Below are 22,011 nucleotides of genomic sequence, written 5' to 3'. Positions count from 1 at the left end.
GCAATTTTGCCTATTTTCGAAGTTTTAGAAACAGAGTCCCACATATGTTTTGGTGCATTTTGCTTCTTTATCTCAATATTATGGTTGTAAGATTCATCCATACTGTTGACGCAGTGGTACTCCATTCATTCCCTCTGCTCTGTATACTATTCCATTAAAAAAATACAGCACAATGTGTCCATTTCACAATTGAGTGACGTTTGAGTTGGTAATTCGGGGCTACTAAGAATAGTACTGCTATAAACAGATTTGTACATGTGCTTTGTTGGACACGTGTATGCAGTTCTATTGGATATATTCCTAGGGGGACAGTTTCTGGGTCAGAGGCTAGGTATATGTTCGATTTTAATAGGTATTGCCAAACAGTTTTGCAAAGTGGTTATGTTAATTTTTCCTCACGCGAGCAGGTGACTATGGGAGATGCTTTTGCTTCATGTGTCTCTAGCAGGTTGTAATTCACTGACTTTTTAAGATTTAGCCAATCTGGTGCACATGTAACACAATCTCCTTGTTTCAATATGTATTTCCCCTACTGAAGACTTTTTACTAGGCATATTGGCCATGTGGTGATCCACTTTTGTAAAGTTTCTGTTCAAGTCTTATGTATTGTTCCGTTGGCTTTTCTGAGATTTTCTTACTGACTTGTATGCGGTCTTTGGATATTTTAGATTGGATCTTTTGTTGGTTTTCAACATTGCAGATATCTTCTCTTCTGTTGCTTGCCTCTTCACTTTCTGGATGGTATCTTTTGATGAATCAGATATTTAATATAATCCAACATATTGTTTTCTTTATGATTATTACTCTTTGTGTTCTTTTTTAAAATTTTTTAAATGTTTTATTTATTTTTAAGACAGAGAGACAGAGCATGAGAGGAGAGGGGCAGAGAGAGAGGGAGACACAGAATCCGAAGCAGGCTCCAGGCTCTCAGCTGTCAGCACAGAGACCGATGCAGGGCTCGAACTCATGAACTGTGAGATCATGACCTGAGCCGAAGTTGGACGCTTAGCCAACTGAGCCACCCAGGCGCCCCCTCTTTATGTTGTGTTTATGTTGTATTTTCCTCTTTCAAGGCCATGAAGGCATTTCCATATTTTATATTCTAGAACCTTTAGTGTTTTACCTGTCACATTAGAACTTGAATCCACCTGGAATTGATTTTTGTACGTGGGGTGAGGTTAAGAGTCAAGGAGCATGTTTTCCTATGTGGATGTTCCAATGGCATGGCTACATTTACTGAAAAGAGCATGCCTGCTTCTCTGGTTAATACCTTGCCACTTTTATTGTCAATAAAAGTGTCCATGTGTGTATAGATCGATTTCTGTGCTCTCTGTTATGTTCCTTTGGTGTATTTGTACATCCTTGTGCAAACATCACACTCTCTTTATTACCAGGGCTTTATAATCAAGACTGGATGTCTGGTCATCTAAATTCTCTAAATCAGAGCTTCTTCACAGTTTAGGTGGTGGGTGGGGCTATTCTTAACCCTTTGTACTTTCATATGAAATTTAGAACTCCCTTGTCAATTTTTAGCAAAATTACCTGTTGCGATTTTGATTAGAATTGCATTAAATCTGTAGATTAACTTGAGGAGATGGACCTCTTTATGCTATTGATCTCTGCGCCATGAAAATTGCCATATCCTTCAATCCATTTAGGATTTCCTTTTTCTTTTTCTCTTTCTGTTGTTGTCGTCACCATCATCGGCATCATCGTCTCCCCCCCTCCTCCTTCTCCTCCTCCTCCTTTTTCTTCTTCTTCTTCTTCTTCTTCTTTTTTCTTCTTATCTAATTGGCTTTATTAAGGGACTTGTGAATTGGGCAGCATCCAGTTTAGGAAGCAAAGGGGAGTTCCCTATCTAGGATTTCTTTACTTTCTCCTGGTAACATTTTATAATTTTCAGTACGTAGATCTTAACAGCTTTCATTGTATTTAATCCTATATATTTTGTTGTTTTAATGCTATTGTAAATGATATTAGAGAAATATGTTATTTATTAACTATGACTGGTATATAAAAATACAAATAATCTTTTATGTTGATGGTTAAGAAATCACTACACACATTAGAGGGTTAAAACAACAACAATTTGTTATTTTTTTGTGATTCTGTGGGCTAATGTGGCAGTTTTTCTGTTTCACATACAGTGTCGACTGTGACTATAGTCATGGTGGGAGTCAATGGACTGAAATCCCCAAGCTTGGTTTGCTCCCACTTCTGGGACCTTGGTGGGCATGGCAGGGAGACTGCGTTTCACTAGTTGCTGGAGTCACTGGGCTATTCTCTCACGCTCCATGTAATCCCAAGGACTTCTTCTGCACACAGACTTTCCAGCGGGGTAGCTGGACTTCTTACATCTGGCTCAAGTGCAAACGACACTTTCTTTCCCATGGCCCACAGATGCCCTCTGACAGCTTTATTGGGTTCCGAGTCTTTTGGCCATCAACGAACAAGGCAACAGGAGAGAAAACCGCGGTCAGCTTTTCTAACCTCTGGGGATTAATTTGGCAGTTTTTAGAAGATTACCAGGGATGTTCTTGGTCCCTCTCAGTTGAAACATATTCTACAAATATTTCCACTTTCTAAAAGTGAGTGAGCAAAGGATGAGAAGGAAGGAAAAACAAGAATCTGTTCAAATGAATTCGTTTGCGACTCTAAGAAAAGTTTTGGTTACGTAGGCTATTAACTCAATGATGTTTTGGCATTTTGTCTGTATTTAGAAGTACCCTTATATGCCTATTTAGGTGTTGTCTTTAAACTAGTGAAACACTTTATCTTTAGCCTTTGACATCCCCCAAAGGATAAAGATGCTTTCGTTTTAATTTTATACATCTAGTAGAAGATGAAGGCAAGCTAAATCCTCAGTATCATTCAAGTAATAAAACAATCCATCTATATATCTAGTCATGAATTAATTTTCAAAATTCAATAACAAAAATCTTAAAAGTTTAGAAACGTATTGATTCTTTCAACATACACTGACATATATTTGTAGATTACCGCTATTCATCAATTGCCAATTTCAATGTATATATCCTGATTACTCAGGTCCTGGATATCTAGTAGTAAGAGGCCATTCATGAAGCTTATATTCTAGGAGATGAGCAGAAATTAATCAAATAATCACACATATTCAAATCTGGTTATGACATGTAACACATAAAAGGAACCACAAATGCAAATTGCAGACATACATGATCTTCCTCAGGGGGTCAGAAAAGCTTTTCTGAGAAATGACTCTGTGCTAGACGTTAAGCAGATGGAAAACTGGAAGACTGTCCAGACAGAAGGTAGGTTGGGTATAAGGTCCCACTCTGCACCTTTAGCAAGTGGAGTGAAACACAGCGTGGCTGGAGGTTCAATAGACAAGGGAGTCACGGATGCAGCTTAGGGGCAGAAGGAAGTCACCGTGGGGGTCTATGAGGTCACACTCATGTGCTGTATGACCTTAGTCATATCTGACCCCTTAGTCTTTCTAAGTCTCCATTTTCCTGAAACGGGGAAACTTTTCAGCATGCTAAAGCTCCAGCCCCGACCTCTCCTCTGAGCTCTGTCCTTCAGTGCCAATCTGACACATTCATTTCGATGCCCAACAAGCAGACCCAACTCATTTTCAACATAGATCTGCTGATCCCTGTGATTCCATCTCCCATTACTTCTTCCTCATCTATCTTCCTCTATTTCCGTGACCACGTCCATCATTCACCCAATAGGTCAACATCTCAGGAGTTAGCCTCCGCTTAGCACTTTCCTTCATTCTCCATATGAAGTAAGTCTTGTGGGCTCTGATGGCAAAATTAGATTCCAAACCCGACCATTTCTCGCCATCTCCCTTGCTGTCACTGTAATCTAAGCCTATGTTTTGTTTTGTTTTTTTCCTCATCTGGATTATTACAGTAGCCTCCCTCTCTACTCATGCTTTCCTGTGCTCCATTATCCACTCAGCAGACAGAATGTTCTTCTTTTAAATGTGTATTTTCAGGGGCGCCTGGGTGGCGCAGTCGGTTAAGCGTCCGACTTCAGCCAGGTCACGATCTCGCGGTCCGGGAGTTCGAGCCCCGCGTCGGGCTCTGGGCTGACGGCTCAGAGCCTGGAGCCCGTTTCCGATTCTGTGTCTCCCTCTCTCTCTGCCCCTCCCCCGTTCATGCTCTGTCTCTCTCTGTCCCAAAAATAAATAAACGTTGAAAAAAAAAAATTAAAAAAAAAAAAAAATAAATGTGTATTTTCAGGTCATCCCTCTACTCGAGCAGCCCTACGGTTTCCCGCCGCACTTAAAATGAAGCACAGAATCCTGACCGTGACAACTCCCCCAGATGCTCTGGTCCCCTGCCTGCCTCTCTGATGCTGTTTTGTAACCACGCTGCTCATGTGCTCCAGCCGTGTTGGCCTTCTGTTTGTTTTCCACACATGGCAAGCTCACTGCTGAGGTTTATGTTCCTGGGTCCTTCTCATCAGTCTTCAGCTAAAGAATCACATTCTCAGAGAGACCTTCTATTCCATCTAAGTCAGCCCCTCTCCAGCCTCCTACTGGATAGTCACTATCCCCTCATCTCTTTGCAGTTTCTCAATAGCAACCCATTCTCTGAAATTATCTTATCCATTTACTCATGTCTTGCCGACATCCAAATACAAGCTCAGTGGGGACGGGACCTTGTCAGTCTAATGTTCCCTGTGTAGAGAAGGGTCTGCCAGAGACTAAGAGTATAGTATGAGTATTTGTTGGCCAAATGAACACACGCGTGGATGAAACCACCTTGTAAGCATCTCGTTCAGCCCAAAAGTCAGGATGCTCTGGTTTCGTGGCTGAGGCACACCGAAGTTGCCAGTTCTTGAATTAAGACGGGCATTTTATTCTTGTAGACTCAATTTCAATTTTCCAGGCCCAAATCCAATGTCTTTAGTACAACTTAGGAATTGTTCCCAACATCGTAGTCTGCATCTATAAACTCATCAGAATTCAGATATTGCATCTCGATGTGCGAGTTTCCTAACAGCCGGTAGCTTGTACCCATGATCACATTTTTATGTATATTTCAGTTTAAAAACAAACATGAAAGGCTTCAGGAAAACCATCTCCCACGGAAGTGCATAAACTTTCAAGTAATGGCTTAAAACAGCTATTGATTGCCCAGTGGATGATTTGTAATTACAGATTACACATTTGGTTAATAGGTCTTTGTGGGCCCTTTGAAATTTGTTTTATTGGGTTAACAGATAATTAGGGGCTTTTATGTAGACGCACTATAACCATTCCTTTGGAGCAATTAAAGTTTGCTGAATGGATCCCCAGCTCTGCTGTTTCTTTGATGCATCCCTCCAGCTCCTATTATAGCTCTTCAGAGGAACAGGGAGAGGCCCAACCTGGTGTTTAAGGAAGGAAGTGTTTTGTGTTCACGGTAGATCCCAACAGCTATAGCCTGGGAGGAGGGAGGGTGGGGAAGTTCGTCCTACACTCCTTGGAGCTCCCCCAGCTGGCCTAGGGCACAGTGAAAAAACTGCTGCTTTCCCACCAGGTGTGCACCATCCACCACAGCTGGATCAGCTCAGCACATTTCTTTTCCAGGCAGGACGCAGATTTCTGTTCCAATATCTGTTCCCAAGCTGGTGCCATGTCAACGCCACCCTCTCTTTTTGCTTTATGACTCCTACTTTGAGAAGTACTTTTGAATGCTCACCCCAGAGTTCTACTCATTGTTCCAACTCAGGAGAAACATCCTGGATTAGGACCTGACAATTCTTGGGGCGCCTGGGTGGCTCAGTCGGTTAAGCGTCTGACTTCAGCTCAGGTCACGACCTCGCGGTCCGTGAGTTCGAGCCCCGCATTGGGCTCTGGGCTGATGGCTCGGAGCCTGGGGCCTGCTTCCGATTCTGTGTCTCCCTCTCTCTCTGCCCCTCCCCCGTTCATGCTCTGTCTGTCTCTGTCTCAAAAATAAGAAAATGTTAAAAAAAAAAAAAAAAAAAGGACCCGACAATTCTGGGTTTGAATCTGGGCAAACAACCAACATACTTACAACCATTCTCTACCTGTACAACCATTTTGGTTTTCAGTTTCAGTCCAGTATTCAATAAATCACGCAAAGTAGTCAACACTTTATTATAAAATAGGCTTTGCGTTAGATGATTTTGCCCAGCTGTAGGCTACTGTGAGTGTTCTGAGCACGTTTCAAAGCAAGCCTGGCTAAGTTAACGATGCTCAGTAGGTAAAGTGTATTAAGTGCACTTTCACTTTCTACTTAGGATATTTCCAGCACACAATGGATTCATCAGGATGTAAGCCATCCTCAGTCGAGGAAGATCTGTAGTCTGCTCTGAGATACTCTGTTTACCTCAAGACGCTAGAGAGGATTAGAGAATTTCCAAGGCTGGTCCCATAGATGCTGGTACCCCTGTCACTAGTGTGCCCCCTGATGAGAAGAAAAAAGTCAAAGGAAAATGTGTATGTTAGACCTTGGTGTCCCAGGTGACCTCTTCCCCTAGCAGGCGACCTCTATTCATCCTGACCTTTCCCCTACTAGAGTTGCGGACACTACTATTTTTTGAGGTCCAGATCAGCAAGAAGGAAGAAGACTTTCGTCAAAACGTCTTGGGGAAAGTCTTAGTCTGAATCGGACGCAGCCCTTCCTTCCAAACATCTATAAGCAGTTAAGAGAGTGATGTCTAGGGGCGCCTGGGTGGCGCAGTCAGTTAAGCGTCCGACTTCAGCCAGGTCACGATCTCGCGGTCCGTGAGTTCGAGCCCCGCGTCAGGCTCTGGGCTGATGGCTCAGAGCCTGGAGCCTGCTTCCGATTCTGTGACTCCCTCTCTCTCTGCCCCTCCCCCCTTCATGCTCTGTCTCTCTCTGTCCCAAAAATAAATAAACGTTGAAAAAAAAAATTAAAAAAAAAAAAAAAAAAGAGAGTGATGTCTACTTTGAGTACAGATAAGAGCCCCGTGTTTTAGGTGCCTGCGGAACCTTTCCTTCATTTTGTCGCTTAAAATACTCACAAGTCACCCTGACCCTCCAAGGACATGTGCTCTGTTGATACACATGCCCTTGTGGGTTTCCCTTTGGCTTTGTGCTTTGGGGGAGAAGTCAGTTAGGAAAGAGGGCGAAGGGCCAATAGGAGATAGCTGAGTCTATGAAGCCTAAATAAGCAACGCGAGCATGCGGCTCAGTTGAGGGGCCAGTGCACGCCTCAGGGTACAAGTTGGGCCTGTTTCTGTTTCACCCCTTTCTGAGCCTCTGAGGGCCCTGGAGCCCAGTTTCAAGCCTTGTGAAAACTGCCCACGTGTTGTCCAAAATCAGCGCCTCCTGCAAGCTGAGTTCAGCACTTTGCAGTTAGCAAAGTGCTCTTTTTGCTTCGGAGGGGTGAAGCTGAATCTGAAATTTGCAATTTTACATACAAGGTTTAGTAACTTATGAAGCTTTTATGTACATATCATATACATTATCGTATAGATTCCGTGACACAGTTATTGCAAGTTCCATTCGACGGATGAAAAGACAGAGACTTAAAGAAGTTGAATAGATTTCCAAAGCAATTAGCAATTAGGTGGTTGATAAGGATTCAAACTGAAAGCCACTCAGCTTATCAAATGTTTCACTGGTACCCAGCATGGCCGGGCAACGTCTCAGGCACTGGGAGTCCAACGGTGATGAAAGGGATAAGGAATTTTCTCTCGTGGTGCTCATTAGACGAGTACTCAAAAAATAGAAAATAAATATGCATAAGAGCTATGAAGGAAAGACACAGGCCATTAGGAGAAAATGTAGCAAGGAGAGAATTTGTGCGTGTGTGTGTGTGTGTGTGTGTGAGAGAGAGAGAGAGAGAGTGAGAGAGAGAGACTGAAGACCGAGTATAATATTTGAGACCTGAGACTAGGGGAAGGAACGAGAAACTAGGGGTAAGAGGTTTCAGCAGAAGGTGACAGCATCTATAAACACCCTCGGGCAGAATGAGCGTGGTGTGTTTGATGATCTGTAAAGGTCGAGTGAGTCAGCCTGGGAAGGACTGGGCCAGGAAAAGTGGCATAAGATGGGAGCAGGTTATTGGTAGACTTGGTTAGATCACGTAAAGCATTCAACTGTGGGTTTTATTGTAAATATGATGGCAAAGCAATAGGAGATTTTAAGCAGGGAATTAACTTGGTTTCACGATTATTCTAAATGCTCAATCAATATGAGATTGTAGGGGACAAGGGTAGGAGCAGGGGGACCAATTAAGAGGAGGATATCGCAACAATCCAGGGGAAAGATGATGGCCCTATAGCTTCCAATACTGGAATTTTTGGCTACGCTATGTGCTGTAGTTGTAATTCTAGAGAACTGGCCGACAGCTGAGAAGGGTTCTCATTTGCTATATTTTCAAAATCACCCTGGAGTTTTCTCTACTTACTAAGGTGTCAAGGGACAACAGAGCTACCCCTTAGCACACTGAAGAATTGGCAAAGATTTCAGCCACACAGTTCCAGGATTAAGAAGTCCCTCTCCTCATGATCTAAGAGGCTGCATAAAATGCCATGCGGATGACAGTTGGAGAAGTAACTGATCACCAGAAATTTAACTGACTGGTCCTCACTCAATAAGGGGCACAATCACTTTTAGCAGATGTGTGACAATGGACAAGTTACTTAACCTTCTGAACCTACTATACATCATCTGTGAAGAAAGAATAAAAGCAGTACTTTTCTCAAAGAATCATAGTAGGATGAGATTTAGATTAGATTCACAGGAAGGTTAAATAAGCTAATACATGCAAAGCACTTGATACAACTAACAGAATAAGCATTCTGCTTTCAATAAATAATAGCTTTCGTAATTATTAAGAGTGATGCTTTTATGGTGCAAGTGGAATAAAATTAGATATACCGACATCGCTGCCATAGCATAAGTAATTTGTGGCCCCAGGCAAAGTATCGGCATATGTAGCATCACTTATGAAACATTACATTTCCTATCACCCCAAACGATTTTAAAATGCTTTGAAATTCTTGGATAAAAGAAACGATAAAAACATAAAATATTGTTATTCCAAAGAGAAAGTTTATCCTACAGAGCTAGACTTCCCTAATGACTCTGAGTCATCTTTAGAGTAGCTTATTTTATTGTCACACAGAACAGTTGGAAGTATGGAGCACAATTACAGATTCTGTTTTAAAAACCAAACATTAATTGGATTTCTGAATGCCATTCGAACTAGGGAGAGAGACAATTTTTCTCGTCCGCACAGCGCAGGAGTTTCCCGTCTCCGGTAGTCTCCTCATGGCTTCAGGTAAGCCTGGAACTAAAGCACTCATTTCTCAGAAGAGGAAGGATATATCAAAGATCAGATGCCCAGGGATGCTACCTAATGTCTTTCTGATTCTGCGAAAATGAGTGCCCTTTGAAAAAATCTGCTGATGAGAGAGTATCGTAGGGGAAATTCCCGTGATTATCACCCTTTGTAAACTTCAGCGGTCAGAGCTTAATCTAGAGACAACCCAGAAGTTCCTGTGCTTACCTAAACTCCAGTGTGGAACCTGTCTGCCCCCTTGACTCACACGGCTCAGTTTCTAGAGACACTTCTGTTCAAAGATGGAATCAAATCGCCAAAAGTAATCAAGAAGGAATCCAGCCTCTAAATTGTATCTCTTATTTCAAAATGGCTATGAGCATCCAGCTTATAACCCAGAGACGCTTTTCCCGCCTTCTGCTGGTCTCCCCAGCTCTCCTGCAACCCCACGTTATTCTGCAGCACCCAGTCACTGACACTGGCCCCTTCCCCACAAAACGCTTCCCCATCTCATTCAGCTTTTGGTCTCACACTCAGTATTTATCACATTAGTTTGATCTGTCTCTCTGCCTTTTTTTCCATAACCTCCAAACTGTGATTTTTTTTTTTTTTCCTTTGCCCGTTATCCAGTTCTGTGTTACGGATGTCAAGGGATTCAACTCGACAGGCTAAATCTCCACAGGGAACAAAAATGTCCCATTCTAATAAGGGCTTGATATTTGGTCCTTTGATCTGCTGAATATCATGCTGGCCTTTAATGTGCCGTGGGTGTGGGGGGTCATTAGGTTCGTTGTTGATTGTATTTGGTCCCAGTTTGGACATAGTCCCCTTGCCCTCTGTGGGGAGGAATCGAAATGGGACAGGCAAGGAAGAGCAGAAGGGAAATGTGAGTGAGGCTGGCCATGTGGAAGCTTGGAAATATGGAAAATAGTATCTGCCATCAGCTGAGGTGCTGAGGAAGGAAAAACGGAGAGGAGAGAAAGAATGAGGATGGGGTGCCTGGGTGGCGCAGTCGGTTAAGTGTCCGACTTCAGCCAGGTCACGATCTCGCGGTCCGGGAGTTCGAGCCCCGCGTCGGGCTCTGGGCTGATGGCTCAGAGCCTGGAGCCTGTTTCCGATTCTGTGTCTCCCTCTCTCTCTGCCCCTCCCCCGTTCATGCTCTGTCTCTCTCTGTCCCCAAAATAAATAAACGTTGAAAAAAAAAAAAAAAAAAAGAATGAGGAGAGAGAAGGGATGATAGAGAAAACTGTAGAGGGTCCCAGTGAGTGGGGCAAGAAAGGGAGAAGGAATAAAGTACAGAGAGAGGTGAGGGACCCTTCCAGAAGAATCTATAGTCGGCAACTTGACTGCTTCTGGCAGTGGTTTCTTGATTCATGGTCCAGGGAATGGGAAAGATTGCAGTAGGATATGTGATGTGCCAGAAGCAGGTTTCTGATACGAAACTTGGGACAGTGACCAAAAATGGCTCCTGGCTATGAATAGCTGAAAGAGCCTCCCAGGAGTGTGGTCCCAGATAATGCAAAGGTATGACATACTTCTCTGGTATCCACACCCACGTTATTATGCCTTAGAAACATGCCAAGGGCTCGGCCCCAGCTCCAGAGCCATCCAAGCCCAGAACATCTGCTTCTGTGACTGAGCTAATAGAGATCAAGCTGAGGTTTACTCAGAAGTTGCTTCTCGTTCCAAAGTAGGTCAAGACTCCATGACTGACATTTTTGAATAGATTGTCTGCCCTTTTTTTTTTTTTTTTTTTAATTTGGAAGAAACCTTGGGGATTGTAACAGGAAAACTTTCTTCCTCTACAAATGAGAAAATAAGGGACAGAGTGATGACTTTCAAACAAAAAAATTCACTTCTGAGGTTTCCCACTTCTGGAAGAAGTAGAAATGAACTCTGGTGCCTCAAGATTAATTAACAGAACAGCACTAACAGTGAACGACAGGGCACACGGCCTTTCCATTTCCATGATGCTTTTCAATCCTCAGAACAAGACAGTGATAAGTCGGCAGACCCATTTCACAGGTGAGGAAACTGAGGCCAGACCATTTAAAATGCACACACAATAGGGAGGGAACCTTCTTGCTTCAGACACGATATTCTGGGTGAAATGCTTTGCCATGAAAACAGACTGCCTCCTTCTTACTTGCATGAATGGAACTTAGTTCCAACCCCCGTGGGGCTACTAAAGTTGAACAGTTCAACGTAGAGCCACCTTGACTCGCTGACGCTTGGTTTTAATATTGACAACGAAGACTCCTTCACAGTGCTCACCATCAGTGGAATCCCTCAAAAAAGGGGAATTGCACAGCACAGAGAGACCATTCAAGAGTCAGAGAGGGGGTGAGGGTAGAATTAGGACTAGGAAAAGAACCTTTCTTCCCACTGGGCTGCCCCTGCCTCCGACTTTGCTGGCTTCTTCCCCCCGTCCTTCGGTGCCCCCACTTTAGTGGGAGCGTCAGGAGGAAGTTGCTGCACTGTGGTGGTACCCACGCGTTGTCTCGCCACTGGCCAATGGGCCCCCAAATAGGGCGGGGCAGAGAGCTTCCTCCCCACCGCCTTACCTTCCACTGCAGATCCCTCTTTAGCACGCACTGCCTAAATACCTCAAACACTCCCCTGCCCAGGAAGCCTCCAGAGGCGTCTGGTTTACATCCCCTGTGATAACGTTTTCTGCACATATGAAAGAGCAAAAGTCTTGATAATACAGAAATATTCCCAGTATCTCTCTTAGCTCTACCCTCCACCGGTCAAGGGGCGGCTGTCTTTGGCAGCTTAGTGGTTTCCCCCTGAAGCCCGCCTCTGGGGCTTCCGCTTTATCAGGGACTGCCCAACACGACACTTAAATATTGTCCTTCCTCAGGGGCACCTGGGTGGCTCAGTCGTTAAGCGACCGACATCGGCTCAGGTCATGATCTTGCGGTCTGTGAGTTCGAGCCCCGCGTTGGGCTCTGGGCTGACAGCTCACAGCCTGGAGCCTGCTTCGGATTCTGTGTCTCCCTCTCTCTCTGCCCCTCCCTGCGTGTGCTCTGTCTCTCTCTCTCTCTCAAAAATAAATAAATGTTAAAATAAATAAACAAATGAACAAATATTGTCCTTCCTCAACTCCCTCCATGACCTGCTTCTCCCAAACACCCTACTTTCCGCTCCAACTTATCCATTTTCTCCCCCATTAAAAAAAATTTTGTTTAATGTTTATTTTTGAGACAGAGAGCAGGAGAGAGAGCACAAGCAGGGGAGGAGCAAAGAGAGAGGGAGACACAGAGTCCGAAGCAGGCTCCAGGCTCCGAGCTGTCAGCACAGAGCCCGATGCGGGGCTCGAACCCGGAAACTGTGAGATCGTGGCCTGAGCTGATGTCGGACGCTCAACGGACTGAGCCACCCAGGCGCCCCTCCCCCATTTTTAAAGCATTAGGGCACAGTTCACTTTCTCTCCTGGACAAGCACCAATGAGGAGAAGTTGTAGCTTGTTTTTTTTTTTTTTTTTTTTTTTTTTGTCCTCTACCCACAGCTGAGCATAGTTTCAAGACAGCTCGGCGCTGGTGGTGGGAAGCGCCTCGGAGAACGGGAACCTGATCCAATAAAACTGGGCTGTTGTTTTTGGATCACACGCTGTGAATTGATTTATTGTTTGAAGTGATGAAAAAAGGTGTTCCGAGACTTGGAGGGGAGTGAGGTGCCCCCCGCAGTCAGAGAACAGACTTCTGAGCGATCGGGAGCTAGGAAATGCGGGGTTATTTTGGTAGCTGTCAGCAGGCATTGGCTAGAGTCCGTATGTTAAATAAATACAAACTGCCTATTTAATTATTTAACAACAAGAACAAACGTCCCCCTGTTGGCGAGGGGGAAACAGTCAACACGCAAACTATGTAAGATCCCATCTTGTTCCCATGATGTGATTTGACCTTGCTTGCCCCCGCGGGCTTGCCTTCAACCCTCCAGGGCATCTTATCGCTGTTTTATTGGTGTTGGAACAGGGCAGGAATTGGAGTACAAATCTCCTTAAGCAAGGAAATGCTGGAGAAAGGGGAGCCGGTTAACCTCCGCGTGGGTTCCACGGCCACCGCTGTGTTGAAACTTCACTTGGGTCCCACTGACTTTTTCTCCCCCCCCTCCCCCCACCCCGCTTCTGCCAAATTGTTGATGTCCTTTCCTCTTGGAAACCGCTGAATTTGAGCAACCAAAGGCAAGAAGTCTCTCCTTCACTTAAGGAAGACTCCGGCAAGAATTGCAACTTTTTGTTTCTGAGAATATTGCTATACTGCTGTGTTAGTTTTACGATTTGCTTACAAAGACCCTCAAGGCCGAATCGACCGTATAGAAGAAGCCGGCTGAGCTTTCTAGAATTTGTCTGACCTCAAGGGTTTCAACACCAGAAAACTATTTGACGCGGCCTACACCAACAGCCCTCGTATCGATTGTGCGTGTGTAGAAATACGTATAAAAGCTTAATTTTGTGATACAGTAAAAGTTTTGCCATGCCATATGTAGTTTCAAATGTTGGTACCTAGAAGACGGTTGACCAACATTTTAACATGAAGAAAATGGGTATTTATAATCAAGATTAATTGAGCAGCGGGACGCTTGGGTGGCTCAGTTGGTTGAGCGTCCGACTTTGGCTCAGGTCATGATCTCATGGTCTGTGAGTTCGAGCCCCGCGTCGGGCTGTGTGCTGACAGCTCAGAGCCTGGGGCCTGCTTTGGATTCTGTGTCTCCCTCTCTCTCTTCTCCTCCCCTGCTCATGCTCTGTCTCTCTCTGTGTCAAAAATAAACGTTAAAAAAAAAAGATTAATTGAGTAGCTGACACTAATCTGTAAGTAGAGGAAAGGGGGCAGAAGCAGAAACAGAGAGGAGTGAAATGAAGGGAAGGAGACAAGAGAGAGAAGAAATATCAAAACTAGGAAGCTCTGAGAGCCAGAACCAAGTCTGGTGCTTTTTGCTATTTTTTTCTCTTTCTTCCTTCCTTCCTTCCTTCCTTCCTTCCTTCCTTCCTTCCTTCCTTCCTTCCTTCCTTCGCAAGCTTAAAGGGCAGAAAACCCAGTTGAAGAGCTCATCTGCGCTCAGATTTCCATGTCTGTAGCATGCCACATTCTTAGTGGTGAGTAATTAATTGGGCTTCCACCTCGGCTACGTGAAGTCCTACCTTTTGATTTGGGCTGAGAATTACGATTTAGCTTTGCGAACTTGGTCTCTTTTCAGGAACCTCCTGCCTCAGCCACAGCATGATGACCCCTCATACTGGTGGTTTCACTTCCAGATCCTCAACAGACACTGCATACAGCCCGCAGTCTACACCTGCTCATGTTGGTACCTCAGCTCCAGGGCCCTTCCTCTGGCCTGGCCAGGCCCTTCTCGTACATTCTCATGACCCCTCGTACCTTTCCTTGATAACACTTTCTCCAGACTAATTATATATTTACGTGTGACTATTTATTTTATGTTTTCTCCCCCCAACTAGACTGTAAGTTTGATGGGAGCTGGAGCTGTGTATCCCTTGCCCTTATTAATGTAGCACCTATACACTGTCTACTACCCGGTAATTGCTCTGTAAGTATTTGTGGAATGCATGATCATACTACTATATATATATTGATATATAAATATGCATCCATATGTGTATGTGGTGTTAAAATATAGGATCTATAAATTAAGTAATGTCACGTATATATTTATAGAATGTATATATAAATAATATGCACACACAAATCCAATGTTCACTTAATGTCTCTGAGCCTCATTTACTCATTTTTTTATGTTTATTTATTTTTGAGAGAGAGAGACAGAGTGTGAGTGGGGGAGGGGCGGAGAGCGAGGGGACACAGGCTCAGAGGCAGACAGACTCCGGGCTCTGAGCTGTCAGCACAGAGCCCGACGCAGGGCTCGAACTCACGAACCATGCGATCGTGACCCGAGCCGAAGCTGGACGCGTAACTGACTGAGCCACCCAGGCGCCCCTCATCTACTCATTTGTGAAGTGAAAGCTAACGTCAGCCTCTTTGCACACCCAGAGTGCCAGACCACTTAAGGCACTATGACGGAGACCCCAACAAATGCCTTACGTGCTTGCAGAATACAGTTAAGCAGCTCTCAGCCAAGCTCCCTCTCTCTCTGCTCAAGCCAGTCCATCCTTCAAATAGCTCTAAATTTAGGGTAATTTCCAAATATAGCTCATATCCTGTGCAATTCCCTCCCTGAAAGGCAGCCGCGTCCAGCCAGAAGAGGGGCTAATGCTTCTTATTAGCCCAGTCGCATATCTGTCTCCCTCTTGGCTGCAGTGTGCGAGCTGACTGGGGGCCCATGTGACCGTGTTCACGTCCAAGCTCAGTAGAATGAATTTTTCAAGCATGATTTGCAAGTCACGCTATCACATGCCTCCTGAGTCCAGCTGTGGCCCAGCTGCTGCCTCCCCTGCATCCGTTCATCTCGCTCTTGGATCAAAAGCACGAGCACATTTGCCTGAGCTGATTCGGTCTCAGCCCAGCTGTTTGTTCCCCATTGTCATCAGGATGTTTACCGACCTGCTGTTCTGGCCGTTCTTGTTTCATTATCACGCTTGGGTCTGAAGAGTATTTTGCCACATGGCCCTGGCCAAAGCCGGCGATTTGGGCCAGCTTTTCTCTGTTACTGAAACTTCTCAGAGGCATTTGTTTCCAACCCTCCTAAGTATGCACCTGCATGTTTCTACGATGATATCAGGAACTGGAACTGGGGTTGTGTATTTTGTGAAACAGGCCACGAGGGGCATTTTTTGGCCTATTGATCTTATCCCACGATCAGTTTCTCGCTGGACAGGAGAGCAGTTCCAACAAAGGCAGATTAGAGAAAGAGATTCATTCTTCCTCGTCTTATTTGTGCTAATGGTTAAATACGTCTTACCTTCCCAGGAAGTTATTTTGACTGTTCCCAAAGCACATGGTTACCCGTCACCCACCAACTGGTATTTAATTGGCAGGAGCTGTTCTGGAAGAATGGTGGGCAGTGGGTGTGGTGCTGTGGAAATGAGCTAATGGGTCAAGGTTCTAGGGCCGACTGACCCCTAACTGTGAGACTGGGACTCACTCACTCACTTACTCTATGGGACTCAATTACCTCCTGTTGGTAACAGGCAGCATTTATTATTGCATTAAGACCTGTAATGAGGGGCGCCTGGGTGGCGCAGTCGGTTAAGCGTCCGACTTCAGCCAGGTCACGATCTCGCGGTCCGTGAGTTCGAGCCCCGCGTCAGGCTCTGGGCGGATGGCTCAGAGCCTGGAGCCTGTTTCCGATTCTGTGTCTCCCTCTCTCTCTGCCCCTCCCCCGTTCATGCTCTGTCTCTCTCTGTCCCAAAAATAAATAAACGTTGAAAAAAAAAAAATTAAAAAAAAAAAAAAAAAAGACCTGTAATGAAAAATCTGTTTTAGAAGCACAGATTTCTGGACTGTCCCCCCACCCCCACTCAAAGATCCTATTTTAGTGTGTCTGAGTGGGGCCTGAGAATCGATCTATGGATTTTGGTGGATCACGGCACATGGTGAGGGTTTCCGGATATCTCCCCTACAACCACAGTGAGCCATACAACCCAGAAATACTTTATGTTTCTAACACAATGCTCTTTTCTGATAAAAACAACAACAACAACAACAACAACATGGTTTTGATTTCCCAGTAGCTCAAAGTATGAAAGGAGACAATCTCCCAGGATCTCAAAGAACTACAAGGGAGATTCCCTCCACCTCTGACAGGCGGAGACCACAGAACTACACCGTCTACTACAGTGGCCAGGACGGAATGAGCACTTAAAATGTGGCTGGTTTGAATTGCCATGTGCTGTAAGTGTAAGACAGGCACCAGATATCAAATGTTTAGCCTGAGAAAAAGAATGTAAAATATCTGATTAGTAATTTTTGTCTTGATTACATGTTGAAATGATAGTTTTCTGGGTACAATGGGTTAAAAATATATTCAATTTAATTTCACCGATTTCTCTTCTTTTTTACACGTGACTGCTAGAAAATTGGAAATGACGTGTGTGGCTTGCATTATGCTTCTATTGAATGCATAAGGCAGTTGCTTGAGAGAACAGTATGTCCAGTGGGATAGGCCACCAACACGGGTTATAAAATGGTAGCCTTATATATATATTTTTAACGTTTTTATTTTATTTTTGAGACAGAGCATGAATGGGGGAGGGTCAGAGGAAGAGGGAGACACAGAATCGGAAACAGGCTCCAGGCTCTGAGCTGTCAGCACAGAGCCCGGCGCGGGGCTCGAACCCACGGACCGTGAGATCATGACCTGAGCCAAAGTCGGACGCTAACCGACTGAGCCACCCAGGCGCCCCAATGGTAGCCTTATAAAGTGACTGAGGGTAACCCTACTGGCCCCAACTGGACCCTGGCTTCCAGTTTCCATTTTGACTGGTGGGAGTGACAAGTGAAGGCTTGAGAAGGGATTGAACAGATGAGGAGGAGGAAGCATTATTTCTTCAGTCAGTGGGTGCTCTCCTTAATGCACACCTCCTGCCTGGTCCTATTTAAAAGTAGAGAAGCATAACTCATTTCCCGTTACAGATTCAGATTTTCCCACTCTCCCAACACACTTCTTGTTTTCCACTTCACCCCCGGGTAGCCCAACATCAGGCTGTCCCCTAGGTGCTATGACAACTATTAAGTGAGGCAAAAAATTTTTCCCAATAATTATATCCATTACAGGGTCAGGTGTAGTGAAGTCGGGATACTTCTATATTGTTGGCAGTAGTAAAAATGATAACCCCTTTGGAAACCGACATGACATCATGTTACAAGAGCCATTAAAAACATTCTCGCTCTTTGATTCGGTAGAACCACTCCTGGGAATTTGCCTGAAAGAAACATTAAACAGAAGTAAGATAAATGTAGGAAGATATTCAAGGCAGCATTATCTATACTACAAAATTAGATGCCATTTAAGCACTAATCATTGAGGAACAGTTAAGAAAATTACACTGCAACAATCCAATATAATATTATGCATTCATTCAGATTTATAATTATGAAGACTATATAGCAACACGGAAAAATGTTTACAAGATAATGGCAGATTTTATAAAGCAGCGCACATAAATTGTACGTAGATGATGATCGCACGATAACAATGTTGCATGCATATGGAAGACGTGGGGAAAAAAAACCGCACAAAAACAAAATCTGTGTTAGGTTATTAAAAAATAAATCAGGGCATTTACACCAGGAGGCCATGCTTCTTATGGGATCTGAAGATGGGCTCCCACAGTGTCCATAAATCAAGTGAAAATATATTTTGTGTGGCTGTGCATAAAATGCCGTTTTTTTGAGGAGAAGCATAGTTGCCACCAGATTCTCGGAGGATTTTGCTTATCACCTCTCCTCCCGAGTGAAGAACCGATGTCTAATGGTTGTGCTATTATTTTATTGTTTCTTTTTTTTTTTTTTTAATTTTTTTTTTTCAACGTTTATTTATTTTTGGGACAGAGAGAGACAGAGCATGAACGGGGGAGGAGCAGAGAGAGGGAGACACAGAATCGGAAACAGGCTCCAGGCTCTGAGCCATCAGCCCAGAGCCTGACGCGGGGCTCAAACTCACAGACCGCGAGATCGTGACCTGAGCCGAAGTCGGACGCTTAACCGACTGCGCCACCCAGGCGCCCCTATTGTTTCAATAATTAAAAGAGAGCGAGGTGTCTCGTCTCCAGACGCTTACTCCACGGTGAATTCTCCAGTGGGCTTGAGGAGAAATAAGAGCCCTTGGGTAAGAACAGGTATGACCCTGGTGGGACTTGTCAGGGAGAGAGAGTAACCCATCAGGAGGCCCCACATCTTCTTATTCGTTACTCTGGGCCCTTCCTCACCTTCCCGCCACTACAAGTGCCCAGTGCTTCTCCCTCCTGCCACCCTCTCTCCTCACCCTCTTCTTTCCCCACTTCTCTCTAGCATTCCAGTCAGGCCAACTCGCCCCATTCCAGGCCTTTATGCTCCTTGAATCTGAAGAAACACACATGCGAAGGGCCCCGCAGGACGAGTGTGTTACCCTCCTGTGGTGTCTTCGGCCTTCAACCTGTGCTTTGGCTGAATGACGCCTTAAGCCGATGGAGGGCTAGCACCGGTAGATATTCAACTACTCGGATACTAGGACAGGACCAGGGCCAGATCTGGGGGTGGGGGGGGGGGTGCCAACTGCTCTACATCCCTCAGACCACATCAGGGCTGCCTACCTCACGTGACACACGTGGCCGCTTGGAGGATTCATGGCAGCCGAGAAATACCATTCGATGAGTCCTAGCGTTGTTTTCTCTCTTCTGAGCCAGTGAAAGAAAACTCTGGTCAAGGTCATTTTAAATGAGCCGTGAAAGGGCGCCTGGGTGGCTCAGTCAGTTAAGCAGCCGAGTCTTGATTTCGGCTCAGGTCATGATCCCATGGTTCATGAGTTTGAGCCCCATCTCGGGCTCTGCGCTGACAGCGAGGTGCCTGCTTGGGGTTCTCTCTCTCTCTCTCTCTCTCTCTCTCTCACTCCTCTCTCTGCCCCTCCCCCCCCAACATGAATAAACTTTTTTAAAAAGTTAAAAAAAAAAATAAAAGAATGCCTAAAACAAAAACGTGACAAAGATCTTAGCTCTCAGGTAACATTTAGGTTGTTCTTTCTTGTTCATCCACCTTGATGGCGTCTGGATTCAGTCAGCACTGCCGCCCGCCAACCCCTCCCCACCCCCCATCCTCCCCTAGTCCAGTGCAGTGCTTGGACTAAGCACCGGTTAAGAAGACTCTCTTTTTCTGAGACTCTTGCTCCCAACACCCCGTGCAGTCTCCTGGGCTTCCCTGAGCTGCAGACTCGGCCTAATTCATTAGACTGAGACTTCTTTAATGTTCTATTTAGTCTATTTGCCTGTAAGAGATTAGATGTTCTGTAACGGACACCTACCAATGAGTTGAATAAAAAGAGAAAAAAAAAAAAAATGAACATTTTTTTAAAAAGTAGCCCAGTAGCTCCCCCCTTGACAGAACTGGTGCCAGCTTTCTCCAGTGCTCACTTATTAATGGTCTCACTTCCCAGCACTTCTTTTTCCCCTGACATTTTGGTGAAAGCTTTTTTTTTTTTTTTTTTTCTATTCCAGTCTAACATTTACTCCTTCCACTTTTTTGTCAGACTTCTTTCTTCTCTGGAAACCTTTAACCTAACGAGCTACAGCGATCATTATTTTTTCTTCATGTATATAAGCCCTTTTCTTTCTTTTCGTTTCTTTTTTTGAAGTTCATTTATTTATTTTGAGAGAGAGAGGGCATGAATACAAGTGGGGGGGGGGGTGGGCAGCGAGAGAGGGAGAGAGAATCCCAAGCAGGCTCTGCACTGTCAGTACAGAGCCCAATGCGGAGCTCGAAGCCACAAACCGTGAGATCGTGACTTGAGCCAAAACCAAGAGTCAGATGCTTAACCCGTTGAGCCACCCGGTCGCCCCCTAAGCCCCTTTCTTTCTAACCACAGATTTGCCACTGGTCAACTTTCAGGGGGAGGAGCTACCAAAAAAACCCCAGGCGGTTAGTTCTCTCTTGCCTGTCCCGGAGCACCTCCCAGGGGTGGCAAGATGACGTCATACTTTTCTTCCAGACCCATTGCCACGCACCATTCTGGTAACGTGTAAAAATTCTTCTTCGTGTCTCCAGTGCCTAGTTTTCCATCTGATGGCTGTGAGGATTTGGGGAGCTTGTCCCCATAACCTCAAGGATCATGGTTACGTGCAGTCGCTCTGACTTGTTAAGAAGCAGATTGTAGCATCAGAGAGAGACCGGGGGTCGGATCACGCCCTTGCCACTTTCTAGCTCTATGGCCCCTGAAAAAGAAACCGAGTCTCATTTTCCTCATCTGAACGAAATAACATAATGGTGCCTGTTTCACAAGGACACACATTGCACACTGTGACAGATCAATTGTTGTTACCAAATATCTCTTCTCCCTTTTATCCCTGATGATAAAGTCTTGGGATTTTAGCTGGGCTCTTGAATGTCTGGAATAAAGATTGTATCTTCCAGTCTCCCTGACAGTGAAGTGTGGTGATAGGACTAAGTTCTGCTCAAAGAACTGCAAGTTGTTTATAATATCCTGGAAGCTGTTTTTAAAATGCTAAGTGAAATAAGTCATACAGAAAAAGGCAGATACCGTATGTTTTCACTCTTATGTGGATCCCGAGAAACTGAACAGAAGACCAGGGGGGGAGGGGAAGGAAAAAAAAAGTTAGAGAGGGAGGGAGCCAAACCATAAGAGACTCTTAAAAACTGAGAATAAACTGAGGGTTGATGGGGGTGGGAGGGAGGGGAAAGTGTGTGACGGGCATTGAGGAGGGCACCTGTTGGGATGAGCACTGGGTGTTGTATGGAAACCAATTTGACGATAAATTTCATATTGAAAAATAAATAAATAAACGTTAAAAAAATTAAAAAAAAATAAAATGAGGGTTCGCACTTCTTTATCCCTTTGTCCTTCACCCCGGATAGAATTGGAGTACAATGGTGGGAGCTCCTGCAGCCATCTTAGACAGTGAGGAGACTTAGGGAATGAAATATACACATGACAGTGTAACAAATTAGAAAGAGGTCAAGTCTCTGACATAAGTAACTACCCTGGACTATTTGCCTCTAGATATTGGCAGGGGAGAGCGAAATACATTTTATCTTATTTATTTATTTATTTATTTTTTTTTTTTTTTTTTAAATTTTTTTTCAACGTTTATTTATTGTTGGGACAGAGAGAGACAGAGCATGAACGGGCGAGGGGC

This window comes from Puma concolor, chromosome B1 (assembly GCF_028749965.1).
Source record: "Puma concolor isolate L17-30 chromosome B1, mPumCon1.1.hap2, whole genome shotgun sequence".
NCBI lineage: Eukaryota > Metazoa > Chordata > Mammalia > Carnivora > Felidae > Puma > Puma concolor.
Note: the sequence above shows the minus strand (reverse complement) of the source record.